At 41.8% G+C, this 13,002-nt stretch overlaps 1 protein-coding gene across 10 annotated transcripts in view; it reads left to right on the top strand.

The window, feature by feature from the left end:
* LOC306841335 (receptor-type tyrosine-protein phosphatase delta-like) overlaps positions 1-13,002 on the top strand; it is a 347,810-nt gene that overhangs the window by 127,405 nt on the left and 207,403 nt on the right. For all 10 annotated transcript variants that reach the window (XM_079371178.1, XM_079371180.1, XM_079371177.1 and 7 more), the window contains exon 5: positions 11,226-11,298. The gene's annotated coding sequence lies outside the window, so the exon portion shown is untranslated. The remainder of the gene's footprint in view (positions 1-11,225; positions 11,299-13,002) is intronic.

Here is a 13,002-nt window from a genome sequence, read left to right as displayed (position 1 = left end):
TTTTTATCTTTGTTGCATCCCTTGAAGAAAACTTCCAGGCAAAGAAAAACATATTTTTCTCGTCTCAGGGCAAAATGAGGGCTGGATTCACTACCATTCAACACTCCTATCATGTTTCTAATGATACACAGCTTCATGCAAAGGGTTGAAGTATCCCTTTAAGACTCTGATACATCTACAGGCTTGGCTTACGAGCTAGCTGGTCATCATGACATGGCACTTCAAGACATGAAATGTGAAGCAACATTTTACTGGACTGTTTAGGTTAACCATTGTTTTTTAAGTCTCCTTACCTACTGTTTTTAAAGAAGTGTTGTGTAAGGTTAGGGCAGCGTTCTGGTGCAAAGCATTACCCTAAAATGTTCTCGATAACAATCTCCACCTTGCACCGCACCCTGAATCTCCTTCTAAAAGTACCTGGGGAAAAAAAATACAAAATTGAGCGGATACAACACGCACACAAAAAAACACTTGACTGAAGAAAATAGCAGCAGCACAATCAGCAAAGCCATTTTTAACGAGGCTCTTTCCCTCTCCATCTATCAGAATGGAATTAGGACAGCACTCAGAGGCTGAGGGGAGTGAAGCTGGGAAAATGGGGGCAGAAGGAAGAAAGTCTTCATTAAGGACAGAGAACGTGGAGGTAGCATGGGAAAAAGGGAGGAAGGGAGGGGAAAAAAAGAGAGAGAGACTTAAGTGATCCCAAAATCTCTCCACTCCTCTTCTCTATCTCCCACCTAATCAGGGAGACAAAGTTATGCCGGTCGAAGGGTTTATTATTCCAGCTAATCCCTCATCACGGTATTTCATCAGGTTTGGCATTTGGCTATCTGCATTAATTAGATGTTGGAATGGACACGGCGTTAATAACTGACACACGGCAGATAATGAGGAATCGTTTGCATCGCCGAGTCCTCTCAGCATGGCCCTTCCTTTGTCAGCGCAGATAGCTCTCAGCTTGAAACAATGTGTCCTGTTTACCTGCGCTGGATTTCATTTATTGATGATTCAGGCTGTTTTTAGCACCACTAGCGATAATGTACTGTCTGCACTTTGGGAGATAAGCGCGGTAGTTTGGGCTTGTTCGGATTGTCTCTCCTTCTGTCTCCTTCGCTATTTTTATCACTGCCCTCCTTCTGAAATGTGTCTCCTGCTCTCTTCTTTTATTTTATCCCACAAGTCCCTTTCACCATTCTCTGCTGTTCACTCTTTCCCTATCTCACCTGTCTTTTTTTTTTTCCCTCCTCACGAAGCCTCCCAGTGGAGAGTCGGAACCCGTATCTCTCTTTTGCACACTGTCCTCACTTTTAGACAGTCTCCTCCTTCCCCAACTCCCCATCCTCCTTCCTTCCCCGCCTCCCATCCATATCACAACCAGGTGAATAGCCATCTCCCCTAATATGCATTCACACGGTTTCTCTTCTTCGACTTCTCCATTTCCTCTTTCCTTCTGGTTGAATTTCTGTCTCGATCTCCGTTTACACTCCACACTTTGATATTCTGTCATCTCACAGTAATGGAGCTGGGGAATTGGGATTGTGGGGTTGGATTGTTTAAAGCAACAACTGTGCCTAGAGTGAAAAATACTCAATTATACCAGGTTTATAAGTGTACAATGCAAGATACATTGATTCTTTACAGTTCTGTTAAACGCATCTAATACGTAATGCAAGAAAACAACAGCAACTATAAAAAATCAGGTTTAAATTAATGTCACCCCAAAACATGTGTAGACTATAAAATCCCGGAAAATGAATTATCTTCAGTAAAGCAGACAGTGAATGTTAAATATATGCCTTACGTTTATCTTTTGCTAGCTAGCAGCTGCTACCAGTTTTACCTTTGTGATCCCAAAATACACGAAATATGATGGAAGTATACCTTGCCTCCACGATGCTAACAGTATTAAAGCCCATTGTACAGACAGTCCCCTTTGTCATTGTACTCGCCGTTGAAAATGCTAATTGCTTGCTATTAGCATTTTCAATTAGCACATTCATTGCCAAATCACCACCAACAACAACATCCCACACATTCTTATCGAAGACAAGGTGATGTCGTCCAAATCAGCTGATTAACACAGACTTATTTTATCTCAACGAGACGATCAGTTTATTGGTTGTTGTAACGGTCGGACTGGAGGCTTTGACTGTGATGTGTTCTGAGGTTGTGCCAGATTCAATTGGATCCTCCCTCACCCAAAGCCATCAATTAAATTGTACAAAAGGAAGCAGCAAAAATCAACATCTCTTACAAAAGTCTACTGTCATTGCGAATTTCCTTTCCGAAGTAAATATGCGTAATTTGGTTGCCTCTATGTAAATGCACTACCGTCTATTTTTTTTTTTTTTTTTTTTACATCATTTCATTACAAAGTTGCTGGGGGACATATGACCCCGCTGTATCCCTCCTCCTCCATCGTTTCTTCTCAATCTCTCTTATTCGCTCCCCTTCTCTCTTCTCCCGGCGACCTGTTGTTCTCTTGTAAGTCCTTGCCAAGTGTATGGTGATGCGCCTCGCTCTGTCACAGCTCTCACTTCAGCAGCTATCATGGAGGAAGGGTGTCTTTGACCTTACCGTCTTCTTCACTGTATCTCAAGTTAAAAACATCCTCCTGCAATTTGTTGCTTTCTCTTTCCTCCTCCGCCGTTCTGGGGTCGGTTTTTCGGGTTGTTTCTTCACTCTTTTTCACTCCATGTTTCTCTCTCTCTACAGCCTGACGCTTTATCAGACTGGGCATGTTGACTAGGAACACATTCTTATTTACAGAAACAGCCTTGGGGAGTAGCTGCAGAGAGAGAAGGGGGTCATACTCATTTACACCTTCACTCCCGGGAGCTGCCCAGTGGTGTGCTTTTCTCCATCTACGCGGTTTGAGTGCCTTGCTAAGGGGCACTTGTGTAAACTTGAAAGAGTTCTCAGGTCATTGGGAGATTCTGTCCATTTTTCAGCTTCTCGTTCTACTTTAATCTCTCACCTTTTTTTTCTTTTTTTTTTCTTCTTCAAACCAACCCCAGCCGCTTCTATTCCTCCATCCTTCCACATTTACTTCTCCCTCTGCGTTTCCCATCTGTCCCTCGCTGTCACACATCAGGAGTGTGTCAGCGAGGATTCGGAATATGTCAGAGAGCCGTCTGGTCACTCTGAGTTTTTTTTTTTTTTTTTTTTCCCCTCCTCCTTCATCTGTCTCCTTCCTCCTCTTCCATCTTCCCCTGCCATTGTAAACAACCGATAATGCCTCGGAGTTATTCTATCAGCTTTTTTCTACCCTTAATGATTCATGTCATGGCGCAGAGCTGAGAATTGAAGCACTCACAGATCTCCAAGTGTAACCAACCCTTTGTCTTTTAACTCTCAAATCCCAGAAGCTCTTTAAATGCCGTCTTCGGAGAGTAGGCACCAAAAGTAAAATCTCTCAGTCAATTTACCAGGCAGCCGTTGTTTTTGTGTGCTTGTCGCCACGGTCCTACTATCATTAAAATTCGTCCCTTTCATAACCATCCAGGACAAAATATGTCTTGCTGAGAAGAAGGCTAGAGTGGAAGACACTCTTCAGCTTGTTTTTAAAAAAAATATTTTCTTCTTATTTACTTCCTACTCTATTTCGGGTGATTCAAAAGGAATGAATGCTAAATCAACACAAGCTAAGTGTAAAATATTCAAACGGTGCCCTATTTACAAAGGCTGGAGAGTTTCTCTCCCACAGTCGTCACATGTTTGTTATGCGATATAAAAAGAGAGGCAGCAGAAACTCCTGAGACCTCATCCACAGATATTATGCGCCAAGCAAAATCTTTTTATAGCAAGTGTAAACACTTTAGCTTAGTGCATTAAAATCCACTCGAAATTTTGGAAAGTTTAAATAAGGAATCTGCTGTGTCTCTCCATTTACAAAAGGTGGAGGGTGCTTCTGTTTTAGTCTTCTTGGAGGGGACGGTGGAAGAGGTTCGGTGTGTGTTTATGCAAAATCCTGAGTGCTCTAACACCTGTGTGCAAAGGAATGTGTGCGTGTGTGTGTGTGTGCGCTTTCGGACAAGCTGCCAGACTGCCGGGCTGCTATCTTCGTGAGTCAGACGAGCAGGGAAACTGGCGAGGCACGCTGATCGTTTGAAGCGCTATTCTCTCCCGAAAAGTTCGATCCGCCCGAGGAGAATTTGTCATGTTGTTCCACCTTTCCGATTCCCCGTATGGTGGGTGTGAAGGGAAGGGTATTTGTTCCTATTTGCTGTCCACATTTCTGTACACGCACACTTGTGCGTAACCGACCGGTAAAGGATAGCTTAGAAATTTGTTTGGCCTTGCTGTAAAATCCTTTTTCTCCTGTTTTCTCTCCCTGGATTGGGACAGAAATGGGCCAAGCAGTTCTTCTAGGCCAGTTCTTGACAGGAAATAGTTCATCATCCAATCCCTAACACCTTAACTACACTAGAGTGTCCTTTTAGTTTGCCAAATCTCTCATTTTCTTTCTTTCAACCTTCATTTAATCATTCTCCAGTCCTGTTTTTTTTTTTTGCTGAAATCTTATTTCACTCTTTGCACCTCTACCTTTTCTATCACCCACTACCCCTCCTTTATCTCACACTATCTTTCCATTGCAGTCTTGTCATTCCATCTGAATTGAATACCTTTTCTTGTATTGGTTAATTAAAGCAGCTCTCTCTCTCACACACGTTATTAACACAACTCCTCTGAGATCCATCAAATCCCTGGGCCTGGAAGTAAAAACGAAGCTGAAAGGGGGAAGATAGAAGGCGATAGAAAGACATAGGTGGCAAAGGGGAGAGAGAGAGGGGGGGGGGGGCAGTGGAGAGAACATATTGTGTAGAGAGCCTCAAGTGTGATTCAGCCATTGTTACTCATCCCCTCCTTTTTGCAAGAGGGCTCATGTCATGAGTATTTTAAGTGCTCTCCATTCCGTTGTTCTCCTTTAATCCTGTTAGATAACTCTCTTCCTCCCTCCTCCTTCTGCGCCTTTTTTCTTTCTATTTCTCTCCTTTTCCTCCTCCGCTCCCTGCTGCCCACTCAGCAAACGGCGAGTCTTGTGCTCTCTGCCACACAAAAAAAAAAGAAAAAGGCTACAGCGTGTCTAAACAAGGTAGAAAAAGGAAAGGAAAAAAAAAACAAACAGGTTGAGGAAGCGAGAAGTAGAAGAAGCAGGACGATGACAAAGATGTGGCGGTACCAGGCAGGTGTTGGAGAAATCAGCTGGCCGGTGGGGGCTCATTTGTTTTGAGGAGGGATGAGTGTGGACAACAGCCAAGACGGTGGCGAGTGAGTTGTGAGATAGAGCCGGCACACAGCTTGTGGTTAGGAAGGACACAAAGAAGGAATAGTATAGAGTCTGGGTTGACTTTCATTTGAATTATAATATCTCTCAAAGCCACATACAGTCACTATTCTGTCAGTTGTCCAAACACAGACGCATACAACTCACATAAGGAATGTTTTCTCCCATTTAAAAGTGTATTTTGTAACCTAAAAAAAGAGCCCTTATTTCCCCATTCCCTGCATTTTCAAAGGTTTGATGATAAGAGGATGAATCACTGGATTTGCACCAAATAAAACGTGACGCAACATTTCAAACCTGCCTTGTAACCACAACCCGAAAACCAAGCCACTATCCATCAAGCTTACCGAAGCTCCTTTGAGTACTTCCAAAAGAAATACATTTCCCACAAGCCCCCCCCCCCCCCCTTATCCGCAGCCCATCACTTACACAAGGACAATTACAAATGGCACAGTTGTACAGAGCAAGAGCTTGGCAGTGTAGTTCATTTGCCAAGATGGTTGCGGCCACTTAGCACAGGTGAGGTGGAGCAGCTACATTCCTGCAGCATGAAAAAAATGGGTCAAAAGAGAAGAAGAAGAATTTGCAAGACCAATAGCACAGACTAGTGGTGAAGGTCTAAAACTGCTAGTGTCAAATCTTAGATATGTGCTGTTGATTTTAGAGTCTGAGGCATATGCAGTGCAATCCAACCACGGTTATTTCAGCCTTCTGTAAAAGTCAATATTTCCCTTTAAGTCATGATCAGTGTGTTTAAAGGGCACGATCTTGACCAATCACTTTAACGAGCAGGAACCTCTCATTTATACTCTAAGCACATGACTCGTCCTCTCTTGCCAAATAAATTAATCCAACACACAAAGGTGGGGCAGGCACTTGCCAAGAAGAATTTGCGTGACCCAAAAATGCCCTGTTTGGGCTTTGACTACATAAATCAAAGGGAGAGAGAGAATCCCCCCGACGCTTGCATTCTTTGTCCTCAAAAGTGATAAATTGATCCTGGGTTGGCTAATAAGCAGAGGCACAGGGGCGGCCTGAACTTCCCAAAGATTAATGCTGCGACAAGTGGATTTATAGAGGAGCGATGTGGAGAACAAAATCTATTTACTTCATGCATTCGCCGGGTACTCATGAGATTTGAGATTTGAGGAAGTCCTTAGGGAATCCCGCGGAAGAGGTATCAGGACAATAGAAATAGAGTATCCGTCATGGACGCATTGAATGTGATGGAATTACCTTCTTTTGATTGATGTACATGTGTTTCCAATTACAAAAGCTCTCAATCCATGTGCCCACCGCCTTTGGCTGGGTCACAATCCAATATGACTTTGGAGTAGATTTCCTTCCCAGACTGTGGCCCCCCTTTCATTAAATCTGATCTAATAACAAAGCTGGTTGCTAGAATCGATTTGTGGGGGACGCTTTCTGAGGTTTGTAAGCAGTCTCACGGCAGAGTGTGGAAGATAATCTTCGCAAAGGTATAAGTGAAAACCTTTTAAGGCGACTCAACAAGTCATCTTCATGACGCGAGTTGATACGGCGTCAGGAAAAGCGGTCTTTTAGGGAACATGATCAATGCTATCGTCTTTGCCAAAGCTGACTGGAAACAGGGGCAACGTACAGTGGCATAGAGTTTCCAACCAATGGATCTGTCCTTCTTTCCTTTCTCTACCTTTCTGCTTCTTGGTCTGTCACTTTAGCCTTAATGTATGTTCACTCCTCCTTCCTGTTTCATGTTATTTAATCCCTCACCTTTTACCCTCTTTGCTTTAATTCGCTACATTCCTTATTTTTTAACTCAAGCTCCCATCGCTTTCCTCTCCCTGACAGCGTGCTCATCCTGTTGTGTTGATGAGATATTTCGACGATTAGCATTACGCATGCTGCGCAGATTATGATAGCCTTTGGGGAGCAGCAGTTTCGGGCATGATGGAAAGTCTTCACACTGAAAGAAAACTCTGCTGATCAGAGGGCTTCGATTGCCGACGAGGGAAAGGTTAAGACTGAAAGTTTGTACTCACCAATTCTTCAACGACACAGCAGAGGCCTTGCAGTGCCTTCGTTCTATGAGAAGGAAGAGAAAAAGATTCACATATGTTTTTATTTTAAGCATCAAAAGAACAAAACACAAGTTAGTATAGAAAAAAAGTGCATTTTTATGGAATGCTTAGCAATCAGCCTGTTATATTCATAACTCGCAAACGTGTTCATTTTTCATGCTGACTCTGTAAATAACTCATAAGGAAGAGTTGCCGCTACATAAAAAGATGTTAAAGACTTATCTTTGAGGTTGCATGAGAACATGTCTCCGAGTCAGATTACACAGAAGATTTGACGTCCTGTCAACATCATTCTGACTTTCGCAAACGTATGCAAATGTGTCGACAATATCAAAACCAACTTCAACCCAAAGCGTTTCTTTTTTTGGGGTTACGTGACGTCAATTGCGAATAAAAAACATGATGTAGTATATAATTAATTCCATCTGCGTCTGACAGTGACGCTACCCTGCGCCACTGTGGCAGCTGTTGGTACAGAGAGAGAAGGAAAGAGAGGGGGGGGGGGGAAGAAGGGAATGGCAGATCACTTCCCAAATGCTCATTTTTAGATGGCTTGTTTGGGCACAGCGCACCAGAGCTGACGAGCTGAGCACAGAGTTTTTGACACAATGGTGTCAAACTGGAGACTGTGATGTTCAGCTCGCACAAGTGAAAAGCATCACACCTGCTGGCAACATGCAGACTGAGACACAAACAGACTGTTATCAAATCTGTGCTGCAATTAGTGTTTGGGAGTGCTGCGAAGGCTAATGACACATTTGCCTTACAGTGTTTCAATAAAGAGGCTGACAAAAAGATGGCACATGGAATCGGAAATTAGTCCCGGTTATATGTTATATATATGGAAATGGCAATTCTATGTGGTTAGCATTATTTAGAATCATCCAGGAGTTTAGTTTCATTCTTACCCCAATGTTGCAGAAACCTCGAAGAAGAGCTAAGTAGTAGTACTTGAAACAAGAGGGAAGGTAAGGCCAGTCTAACATCAGGTCTAAACTTAGCTACTGCGTAATGTCAGAGTGGTTGTCTTGAGGGTTTTATTTCTCCTCTTAGCTCCTGGTCTTTGAAATTATTTAACAGATGGGAGCGCCACTGTTCCCGATGCCATGCTGTGTCAGTGTTAAGATGAAGTCTACTTCTTAATGTTTAACTCTTTCAATGAAAGGTGCAGGAAGGTGAAAAAAACTACAAACTTTAATCAAGCAGTGTAAAAATGGCTTTTATAATTGCTCCAACAATACTTAAATACAAGTAGAGTTCATAGTGTTGCTTGTAATAATAAACCTAGAGCAAATTAGCAGACTCCAGCTCATGTTTTGGTTTCATGTATTTGGTGTGCTACAGTATGCAGCTCTTATTATCCATGAACTACACTGTACACAAGCTGTATAACACCAAACTCTAGGCTAGGCAAGCTAGCAACTTAACATTAAATGGAATGGAAGGAAACGGATTGTAAATACGGTATTGCACTGGTTTATTTGGTGGAAACTAATGTGTAAATGCTTACTCCTGTAAGCTAGCAGTGCAAAACAATGTTTGATTAGCCATATAGCTTCATGGAGTGTACTTGTAAAGCTTTATATGGTGATAATATTTACATATTTCTCGTGTTACTCTGAAGAGGCCAGAAAAAAAAAATATTCTTTGGGATTTAGTGTCTATGGCACCCAGTCTTTATTGAGTATTTTTCTGGTTTTAATGGTCGTAATAAAGGCTATAATGTTCAGTGTTATGTCAGTATTATGGGCAGCAATTATGGGACTGACATTTCAGTTATGTACTCTCGTGTCTACATGTACTGTATGTGCAATGGACCACTTAAGTGATACTCAAATCATTTCACTTATTGTCAGAAAAATCCAACACGCAGCAGTTTGTTATGTTTTTGGCACCACACGTCCTATGCTTTCTCAGCAGCAATGAGGGCTATAATTTTAAAATGATCTATGACTGGGGAGGATCTTACTAGTGGGGCAATTGTTGCTCTCGAAAAATAAACTAATACAAACTTAATTATTTATTTTATTTTATTTTTTTTATAACTGTTCCCACTTGACTGGTGTTTTAGAAGTCGTGTATGGTTAAACAATATCTTCACCTCCACCTTAAAATTCTGGGGCTTTTTATGAGTCGAGGCCCGTGTCTCTGTTGGTTACTGTTCAGGGGAAGGTCATAAACGGGCGATTTATGTGCCAAGTGCAGCCTGGAATGCTGATGCTACTGTCAGGGAGCAGAGATACTGTCTGCTTTGACTCCACGTTTAATGGAAACTGTAAAGTTCACAACTGCATGTCCTCACTCGTGCACTTTACAGTGTGTGCTCCGAGGGAGAAGAAGTTAAAATAACTGGCAGATAGAAGATATACAGGATTGCGTAATAGTACAGATGGAAGATAAATTAGGTCCTCGTGACACTAAAAGCAGGTTTCCAACTTTCACCATATTACATCACATTTCAATTCTTATTTGGGGTCTAAGTGCTCCAAATGTGCTGCCAGCGCTAACGTTAATGGTCATGGTGGAAAATAAAAACACTTCATTAGCTCCCACACTTCAAGTGGGGTCTGCACTTCTGAGATTATTATTCAATACAAACATATGGTTTGCAACACATCTCCCAAAACACAACACATTCAAGTATGTTGCTTCATCGATTGTTGCACCACCTCCTTTCTTTCACAGCAGTTATCTGGACTTTTAAAGCCACCGTTGTTAAGTTATGGGCATTTTAATTGCTATAGACAGGGAGCCATTAGCATAGCTTCTTGGGTGGCCGTGGCCATGTTTCTCTAAATCATTAAACTAATTATACAAGCTAATTAATCAGTATGCTAGGAATGGGCAGGGTGAGCAGACACTGTTCTCTGTTGGCTTGCATAATGTAAGGAGTTCATTTTTAGATGTACAAAGGGAGGAGGAGGAGTGGAGGAAGGGAGAGGACAACTTTGATCTGGTTCGTAAACATGTGATTTTTGCATATCAAGTGTTTCGGCAAAGTATGCAAAAAAAAAAAAAAAAAAAAAGGCAAATTACAGTTGCGAAGAGTCAAGCTGGGTGCTTTGAAGATGCAGGATATTTCATGTGGTTGGCAGATAAAACAGGTAGTGTTTGCTTTGGTGTCTAACATTCAATCATCAGTGTCATTGCAGACAAACACGGGTAGAGATCTGTCCATCACAGATGGATGCCATTGTAACGTTTGAAGTCATCAGATACTATTAAAAAAATATTAAATTAGTGAGATGAGCTTGGTCTTTGTTATTCATTCAGTAAACATGTGAGTGTGTTACATGCATTACGGTGAACTTGATGCATCTCGGTCTTCATTTTAGTTCCCTTGCTGCCCCGTTATTTCCCCATCATCACTGTGATCCCATGCGGTTGACGGAATCAATTGACATCCGACGTATGTGTTCTGTATGCGTCCCACTTACGTGCATATCAGTAAGTCTTTGGGTGCTCGCCAGGCGCATATTCATGCTTTCTTGCACACAACTAAGGGTGTATGAGAGTGAGTCACTGTCAGAAATTATTACTTACAAGCAGCCACAATCAAACATCCTGCTACCCTGTCTTCAGTGTGTGGTGGAGACGCTGTCAGCATTCAAGCAGGCGTCTATTTTTAGCCGCTCTAATTATGCACAACTGAAAATCACCTCCTCAAAGTACATGAAGCATGTTTATTGAACCTCATGGGACTGTGCTGATAACACAGCGGTGCATTGTGGCTACTGTGTATGTTGATGTGTGCCCATCTTCATGTTTCTGTGTGCGATGCAAACATGACATTTAACCACAGCAAACCGTAACTAAGTGTTCAGTTCTGAATGATATGACAAGTCTTGACCTCTCTCTTCCCCTCTTTGTCTCTTCAGGGAGATTCTGAGGAGTTCTCTTCTTTCATCACTCTGGTCCGAGACAGCAATCGCAATCAAATATTCCAAACTGGTAAGACAGATGTGATTTAGTAAAGAAAACTCAATTTATTTTGACTGTAACCTTTGACCAAAATGTTATTTTCACTGTTGAAATGTCAATGCAGCCACACAAATCCTAAATTTAATAATGTCAGTCCATACAAATCAAATCAAGGCTCAAACAGTAGATGCTGTTTGTATGGATGGATGTTTAAGAAGAATGTACATGTCTCATCATGTTTTATTGTTTAGTCTCTTTAAATCCTTTATAAGAAAACAGGATGTTTAAGTACAGGATGTAAAACGACTGACTTGAAGATCAGCACGAGAAATCCAGTTAAATGATCCTTACTGGGGTGAAGCTTGCTTGTTTAAAGTACATCTGCTGTTGCTCTATAAAACACAGTGTCACACAAAGCATGCTAATGGTGCCCTCTGGAGTACAACATTCTCCACTGCTGCTTCTTCGCCGTTTAATATAAGGGAAATGTTTTCACATTAACATTGTGTGCAGTAGATGCTGCGTCTATTCACACTTCTCACAGCAGTCCGATAGACTGACGACTGACAGGTGCTTTTAGCACATGTGGGATGCACACAAGCAAACATAGAGTGAGAGGTACAACCAGAGGTTTCCTGAGAAAACAAAAACAAGCTAGTAGCAGGAGGTGACCCAAATGAAAAGACATTGAATCTTCAGACTTATCTGTCAAAATAATACTGTCGCAAAAAAAGAAAATAAATATGAATACTGTTTGACTTCTACTTCTGTCACATATAGAGTAGTGCTTCACTTTTCACTCACGTTTTTTTTTTTCCCCCCCACTACATATGCCCAGTTGTACTGAACGATTCTTTACTTGTCTCTGAATCAAAAATATCATCCTACTTATTTGATATTTGAAATGTTAAAGTAAATAAGGGCCAGTATCTTTAGGAAAAAGGAAGTTTCCCTTTTTCAAAGCACTGTTTCTCAGATCAATGAGCAGTGCTGTGGTTTTCCCCAAAGGTCTATTCTGCTGCTGCAATAATTGGAACGTTTGTACTACAGCAAGTTATTGTTCCCCAGACCAGCATCCACCATTTCTTTACAAGACAAGTGCATAGGATTTCAAATGAATTCATCAAATGCATCCGTGAGGGAAGTTTTGCCATGTGATACTTTTTAAAGTCAACTTATGGTCTGCCTTTTTTAAAATCTAGCATCTTGTAATTGGGACATAGCCCTTGCTTTCGCTTCTTATCCTCACCTCCAGGTTCCGATCTATTCCCAAGTGTGCTAAATAGGTGAGTGAAAGCACTACAGGGCGATGAGGCTTTCCACTCAGACCGTTTCACACATATGATGCCCTCTGTCCCTCTTGGCAATTACTGTGAAAACTGTGAAAATTTGCTGGAGGCTCAGGTGGCAAAGTGATTCAAATTAAAGATGACAGCAACAAATGTAGCTTCAGTGGAAAGGCAAGACAAAAACTGGTAAATACACACAAGTGAGTTCCACTAAGTTTGTGCCCAAAGTATTGTAAATGACAGGTGCAGAATTGTCCCTGTGGCATAGCCTGTTGGAGTCCATTTAAATGTCCTGTTCAAGAGCCATTAAGGCATTAAATTTGAATTGAAACTGCTGTTTCCTCTCTCAGAGAAAGGCCGAGAAAGACTTGTTAAATTAGGTTGTAGTGCATTTCACTGACGACAGTTGGTACGTAGGTGCCTGCACGCCTGTCAGATGGAGTTG

This window comes from Symphodus melops (assembly GCF_947650265.1).
Source record: "Symphodus melops genome assembly, chromosome: 20".
Classification (NCBI taxonomy): Eukaryota; Metazoa; Chordata; class Actinopteri; order Labriformes; family Labridae; genus Symphodus; species Symphodus melops.
The sequence above is the reverse complement of the archived record's forward strand: the minus strand, read 5'-3'. Positions and strand labels throughout refer to the sequence as shown.